We start from the raw sequence: 8,241 nt of genomic DNA on the forward strand, positions 1-8,241 counted from the left end.
TTTGAGGAGCTGAAGCTGAACTGAATCTGTACCTCTTCATGCATCAGTAATATTTTGAAAAGGAGGAGAAATCCAGCTTTGGTGAGTGACGACCCATGAAGGTTGCATTGAGAATGCTCAGAATGTCATAGATCTCTTCCAAGCAGCACTTTAGATGCTCCAGTTGTGATTCTACAAAATTCATAACGAGAAGCGGCAAGAAGACTTTCCCTGAATTCCACGAATACATGAGCAAGCCCATAATACCCAGATGCTGAAGGGATTCTGAGTAACAATGGGGAGCAGCAACACAGCACAGAATTGATTGCTATCAGCAGAGCAATATGAATGTATGGAAGGCCTAGGTTCCAGAGCAGGACATAGGGATAACAGAAGCATCCGTCCCAAGGAATGGGAGCAAAGGTTCCTCTGTGGCTCTCCAGAATCGTGTGGATCAAGGCTTGTTTAGCTTTCACCCACACCCAGTACTTTTGTCAAGTGTGGAATGCTTATGGAAAGTTTGTGCTTTGCATTCAAAGAAAAACTACTTTTTGACAGTTTCCCAAAAGGCCCAGGCTTTTTTTTTTTTTTTTAAATTTAATGGTAAAACCTAATACTGGAAGGCCAGAAAGCAAAGCTCCTCCCTTAGCACTGAGAGACCTTCAGTGGCATGGAGAGACTGCAAATGTGACAGCAGCAAAGGAAGAGGGGTCTGTGATTGTAAAGTGTCTTATTAAATAGAAAAAAACTACACAAGATTTAAAAAATAACTCACTGGATTGTACATCAAAGTAGAAGCCAAGGAAAGCAGAATTTGAAAAAAAAAAAAAAAGGAGCTTGTTAATGTTTTTATAGATGTTCTCCATGTTCTTTAATATCTGGCCTTTTTCCAGTACAAAGACAATAGTTGAGCCCTAAGCTGTTAGCATAGAATTTACTGCTGTTAATGATCAGTCCAGAACAGCTGCTCCCTGGGTTCAGATATGTCCAAGTCACAATTTTGAACTGTAAGTAATACTTTTACACTGGTTAGGCAAAAACTGAGCTTAAATGCAGGAGACAGCTGCTGTAGATCAGCTGTGATAGCTGGGGAGGAGGTGTAGAGAGTTATCTTAAGATTTGGATACTCCCTCTGCGTGCAGTCTGTCATCAGCCCTGACCTTTAGGAGCCTGGTATTAATTAAATAGAGTGACTCCATAGCCAGGCAGGATGACACACCAAACACCACTTTGCAGCTCTAGCTCTCTTATGTGGTAAAGATTTCTAAAAACATCCTTAACCGCCAGGATCTATTAGTTTCAACAGGTAATGCAGCTGGAGCTGGGCTCTTCTGATAGCATTTATGCTAGGTAGTTTTGTAGAAAAACTAAGGTAAATTGACCTGATACTCTGCTGCCCTGCAATAAGCAGAAGAAAGAGTTATTCATATTCAGGAGCTGTTGGTAATAATGTGCTGGACCTCTATGTTTTAAGCTCATTATACATGATACATGTCACAGATATTTATTTAAATCACAGAAGGATTTTGCTCACCATCTTTTGTTACCAATTCAGTTCAAGCAGCCAATGGGCTTGTGAAGCCATGAGCTTTTGCTGTTGATCTTACCAACAATGGTGACTATTCTGTTTGCTCTTAGCACCAGAAGTCCCATCCAAGAAGCCAGCTGCATTGTGTTACCAGTTTCCATCCTTTCAGGTTGGATCTCCTATCAATCAAATCAGGTGCTGACTTATCAGGTCTCTCAGAAGACTTTCCTCTGTTTGTCATTAAAACATCTTTGTCCTTTTAATAGCAGCAGCTCTGGCTGATATTACAATGGTTAATTTCTTTGCAACCCACTCTCCAGTGTGGGTGTGTCAGCAGGATGGAAATTGCTGCTAAAGCAGCAGTCGCGTGTATGTGCAGTTGCTAAGGTCTGAATTCAAAGCTCTCTTAGTCCTCAACTGCTCCTTCCTTATTAGCACAACACCAAAGCATGGGTCATCCTCCCCGGGTAGGCCCTACTCTGGAAAATTCCCATCCCACCGGCGTGAAGTGGCACAAACCCACAGGGGGTTTCCCAGGGCAGCCGCAGCATCCCCCAGCCAGCCTCTGCCCTGACTCATGGGGCAAGTTGATTTGCTCCCGTCTGCCTTTCAGCTCAGAAGACACCCAGGAGATAAACCCCTGGGAGATGGGCTAATTTTGTCTCTTAAATGGTGACACCTGTAACATAAATAGTGCCCTGCAGTGCCTAAGGTAGTAAGAACTCTGATACTGCAGAAACAGGAGGGCTGTTCTAGGCATGTGAGTAGATGTAGTCCACAAGTGCCCTGGTTAGCTGTACTTGGTTAAGAATGCATTATTTTGTTTTTATCCTGGTAAATAGATAGTAGGTAGACGGATCAGTTTCTCCTTTCATTGTCTTTGCCGCTATCATTATTCACAGTGTTTTTCCCTTGGTTTTAGTTGCGTATCATAGGCTTACAATCAATGGTCCCAGTTCCTTCACACCTCTCTTACATTACGCTCTACATACTGCAAGGATGGATGTTCTGCGTTGGCATTGCATTTCCAAGTCATTTCATGATGTTCGTTTCACGCACGAAATCCCCTTCTCCATAACTGAGTGCTTTTTCTTCTTTTTTTTCCCTGTGCCTCCTGCCTCTGTGGAGATCTGCTTCAGTTGTTAACAACCTTTCCTGATATTATGCTTGAGATCAACTGTAATTTTTCTTTTTTTCTTGAACATTAAATTTAAACCTTCCTTTTTCTGTCTTCTTCCAAACTTTATCTAAGGCCAGTTAATGCACTCTCTAAATCCTGCTTAAGGGTGCCAATGCCCCTTCTACCCAAGTGTGACTCCCAAGGAAATTCAAACTGGGGCCAGCTTCTGTGCTGCCTTTGCCAACACATTAGGATCAGGGAGATTGCATGTGGCAAGAATCTGGACAAGGTAAGACCCATCTGGAGGAGAACCTAATTCTAAGCTTTCTCAGTTTAACTCTGGACTTGCTCCATGAACACCATGTTCATGTAAAGCAGATTAGATTAGATCCCAAGATCGTTTTTGTGGTATATGCAATATTGAACCTCATTTTTCTTATTGCAAACAGAAGAGATGTAAAAAGAGTGTTGTTGTATATTTTCCTCCTGTGATTAATGCTGTTGTGCGTTACTTGCCACAGGCTGCAGGTTTGCAAAACCAGACCCTACTCAAGAAGTTTTGAGGGTCTCCCCAGTGGCATCCATACATTACCTGAAGTAACGCAGCTACAGGATTTCCACAGGATCTCCAGGTAAGTCTTTGCTCCCTTTCCAGTGTGGACCTCCTCCTGGGATGGAACAAGGCAGTGAGACTAGTTTCGCTGTCCTACTGGGCCAGTTTCAGAACTGCACTAGTTTGTGCTGTACACGGGACACCTAGTTAGGGTTAATGTCCCCTTTGAATTTGTTTCAACATGAAAACAGTATTTATAGTAGAAGTGGGTTGACTGTAAACTTAGTGAGAATGGACCAGAGCTCATCACTGCTCTTTATTAATCTTTCAGTTAGCTAATTAAAGCAGCAGAACATGGTCTTGCTCTCTTCCTAGTATAGATAAAGTATCCATTTCAACCTTAGCTGCAGGAGGACATTGGCAAAAGATGTTTGGATCTGAGTAGGTTTCTGGCTTTGTTTTAGTCTGTTTCTGAACATCTGCTGGGGTGGGTGGCTGCTTCAGGGGGGAGCGAAAATTAACTTTATTGATTGAGTAATTTCCTTTATGAAGGATCTGAAGGGGATGGCTGCCTGCAGAAATACTATTTGTTAAATGGCCATATTTGGAAAATGAGTCAGTGAGAAAATAGCATGCAAATCCCCCAGCTTATCTCCAGCAGGGAAAGAACAGAGATGTGCTAAGAAAGGGGGAGAGATGCTGACTTGGAGATGCCAAGCTAAAATGACCCTAACAGGAATTTTGTTTAATTTTGAACTGAAAAATCAATTAGGAAAATACTGCAACTGGCCATTTCAAATGCTAAAATGTTTTCCTAATGAAAAAATTTGCATTGAAATAATTGTCCACCTGCAAAATATTTTTAAGTTCACAAGCGTCCACTTATGCTGGGTATGTAAGATTTTGCAGCTCTATCCTTTACATAGCTTCACCTACTTTTTCTGGAGAAAAGACCTAATGGAGAACACAATGATGTGTTTAAGACATGAATAATAAAAGAAAGGGAAAAGAAACATTTTTGTGTTGTATGAACTACATCAGTGTAATACACAAGGCTGGCGAGGCCCCCAAAAGTTAAAATAAAATATCTCACAGACAAATCCTTGGGTTTCAGACAGTTAGGCAGCAGCCCATCTAATTAGCTACAGTTACCATCTCTTTAGCAGCTTTGTCACCACTGACCTTTCTCATTTACTGTGAGTCTTTGTAGAGGACATTTTCCATAGTCTTTTGTCCTGGCAGCTGGCTCTTTAAACCCAGGAGCAGACTGAAATAGTTTCTACCTTCTACCACTTTCGTGGGTGTCTTGGGTCTCATTTTCTCCTGTGTTCCTGAAGAGATGTCACAGCCTCTCCTGGCTTTGTGTCAATGTGGGCTTGGAGTGTCTGCTAGGGAAGTAGTAATGTGTGTTATTTAGAAACATTGGGAGAGGGGAGAGGAGACTGGCAGCAATCTGATCAGAAATGCAAAGTTGCATACATCGTTGCTTTTGTCCTTAGCCCTGCGGTGGAAAATGGTAGATGAAACAATATGAAATCTGGTATTACGAAGTAAGCTTTAAAAACTCGTGCATTAGACTGGGAGGCCGCCTGTGGAACAGAATAGCTCTGCACTGATGCAACAGAAACATTCCCTGCCAGAGCTAAAACCAAAACAGCTCGGCACCAGGGAGGTGTTCGCAGTAAGATGCTGTGGGATTGAGCAGCCACTTTGGGACCGCTGTGGGCACCGCTGTGCCCAGGACTGCTGGGTCCTGGGGAACCCCTGAGGCTACACTAACAGCTGGGAAATGCTTTGAGGCCTTGGGCTGGGGGGTATAAAAGGTTTACAAGAGTGTTACTTGTTATCACTGCAAATCCCTCCCCACCTTACTGTGCGGTATAGGCATCTCCAACATCAGTAATACTCCTCTTCTGAAAAGGCACGCAGCCAGCAAAGCAAGCCCTCCATGTGTCTTGGGCTTTGCAGAGCAAATACGCAGCGCCGGGAGGGACCAGGTGATGTGGCTATGCCCTGGTGACGGCACGTGCCCTCCTCTTCAATCTTGGAAGGCACTGCTTTGCCTCACACCCGTGCTCCTCTCCATGAAACTGTTGTGCAATCGGGAGCCAGTGGAATACAGTCTTTTTAAATTACTTTGATTTATCATCGTCTGATACCAACATTATTTTCTTTCCCCGCTGATGCCAGAAAAAACACATACTGCATTAAAGCAAATGAAAAACTCCTGAGTCTCATCTGTGACAAGGACTGTTTTCCAGCCCACCTGAAAACTCTTATCTCTGGAGTGGTTTTGCTGTATAATTTTTCAAAGATGTGAGTTACAAAGGTTATTACAGGAAATCAGTTGATCAGAGCAGTATTGAAATATAGTGCTGCAAATATGACCAACAAAGGGAGGATTGCAAGGTGTGACGTGCACAAAGCAAGCTGCAACACAGCAACTATAATGGGGTGTGTGTGGGATGGCGTTGTCACGAAGACAAAACTTTTTAAAAAATATGACTCCCTATGTGTCGGGGGTATTAGCTCTGGGCAGTGAGGGTTCTGGCATCTCTTTAAAAGATGATCCTTCTAAGAATAATATTCAAACCTCTATTTACAGTAAGGGTTGTGTTCTGGCCCCAGACTGCAGACCACTGTTATCCTTGTTCTGTTTGCTTTAATAAAGATGGATGTATCACCCTCATGTCCCAGTGAAATACCAATTAGGTTATTTCCTTCTAGCTGAAGCTTCCTCTATGTCTTAATTGGATGTACTCTAATTCGCCTTGTGAGGTTGGGGAAGGGGAACATGCTGTGCAGAAAATCCTGCCCAGTCCTGGTCGTCATGTAGGAGGTCTAATGAGCGGGCTGCTGAGGTTCTTCCATCAGCTCCTTAGATCAGCCCCGGGGCCCCCATTTCAGTACCCATCAGCCTGCAGAAGAGAAAATTATTAAGTGTTGCATAAAAAGTTTACACAGTACTTACAGATGGATGCAGATCTGCACTATTGTATGTAACGTAACACAGGTTTAGAAATTCCTAAAGTCTTCCACTGACTTTTTTCCACAGGCAGCGTATTCAGAATTTGAAGTAGGTGTCACCAGTGCCCTTTTTATGCTAGCCACGTTACCTTGAGCTGTACCCTTTCTGTTAGATACTAGCTGTATATTAGCTAGCTCCTCCGCTGGGGGCGTATTAGGGAAGTCAGACAAGTATCAGTTCTGATCTCTGTTCCAAAATGGCAAACGTTAATCTGCTTTGGCATTGGATTTGGTGTAGAGGATTGAGTCAGTTACGCCTGTATGAAGAACAGTATCAAACAACACTGGACTCACTGCATCTCCTGTAATAGATTTACTCCAGCTCTGTATGGACTTCAACAGGGGAACAAATGGCTCTTGTTGACTACAACTGGTTTCACAGGCAAGAAGAAAAATCCCACCTTTAAAAAAAAAAAAACAAACAACACTTTAATGTCTTTCATCCTGCACTCTGGTGTATTTGGGCTTGCTTCTGGTAGGAAGACCAGCAATGTTTTATTTTTTTTAAACAAGTGCAATTATTGACAAATAGATTAATTTGGTGGTAGGCCATTAAAATGTGGGGCTGAGGAGACTGCTGAGCATATGACAGAGAAGTGAGCTAAGGGGAGGGGGTGGTGCATATCCTGGAGCAGAAGGGTTTGGGAGGATCTAACTGCATTCTTCTGCTACCAGAAAGGGTGTTAGAGAATTTCAGCACACAGAAACTTCATTAAATACTAAAATTCTTTGTAAGCAGAGGAACAGGGACTGCCACTGGGGCTACACAGTACTGAGAATTAGCATATGCCTGTGTACTGGTAACACCTGTTCACTGCTAGAAGAAAGCCAGCTTAAGCAACATTCATCACATATTCCCTTCTCAGACAATATCTGGGGTTTTCAGCATCCTTGCAATTTCTGAACATGTATTGCATCCTCAGAGTTGCTATCCTGACAGTGGGTGGGAAAAAATAAAAAGCTCCAAGTTAGAAGCCTGAGTTTCATGGGAATTGTAAATGTCTCGATGAATTTCAGTGAATCTTTAAGCAAGCAAAACGAGAGACTACTCCAATGCCTCTGTGTAATCAATTTCAACATTTATGACTCAGACTATGAAACAAGCAATGCTGAATTATTCACTTTGGGCCAAGAAGAAAAATAAGGCCGCGTATCTTGCCATACTATGAAGTATTCTTATAGGACAGTGTGGTGTGTTGAACTTCTAAAAATCCTGTTAGTGTAAATTAACTGAAAAGTAGCAAAACATAACAGGCTTGGCTTTTGGACATAATCAATCTAATTTCAGATTTTTTTTTTAATTGCACTTTCCTCAAAGCAGAGGAAAAGCTGAAGTGAAAACATGTATATTTGTGTACTGAATCAACATGATGTAACATGATAACTGTTATTTCAGTTGCTTTTGATCTTTTGCACACAAGACAGTAGGGCTTCAAGGACTGGCAGGCTCACAGCCTTTCCAGTTCCTAGGCCTTTGCTATGGATGCCTGAAGTGGCCATCATTTGATACCTTCGCAGTAGCCTACGAAAAGCAGCATGTGATCTAAGCCCAGCTTGTGAATATCTGTTGGCATTTTTTCAGAAAGATCATGCCCTGAGACAACGTTTTTGCAGTTTGACTAGCTCTAAGTAACCCAGACCTAATACTAACATTGCTTGAAAAAAAGTTATGGAGGAGAAGCACTTTTCAGCCAAAAAAGTAACTAAATCAGGTGTAAGACCATTTCACCCGAACTGTAAGGTCAGTGTAGTGTTTGTATATATTGGCTCAATCCAGAAAGCGTCATTATTATCATACCAGTTTTTAGACAAAATCACTGATTTTTTTTTTCCCTAACATTTTAGATCAGCAGTCAGAAAGCCTGAGCAAAGGGTCACGTAAAGTCTGTATGCTCAGCAAGAAGTTGCCTGGGTAATTACCTGAGTGAAATGTCCTACTACGGGCTTCAAGCTTCAGGAAGAAGCCTTCCTGCAGGAGCCTGGTCCTGGCTCTGCCTTGGGGACACTTGCAAGGTCCATTCCTTGAAGGAGTGA

This window comes from Harpia harpyja, chromosome 10 (assembly GCF_026419915.1).
Source record: "Harpia harpyja isolate bHarHar1 chromosome 10, bHarHar1 primary haplotype, whole genome shotgun sequence".
NCBI lineage: Eukaryota > Metazoa > Chordata > Aves > Accipitriformes > Accipitridae > Harpia > Harpia harpyja.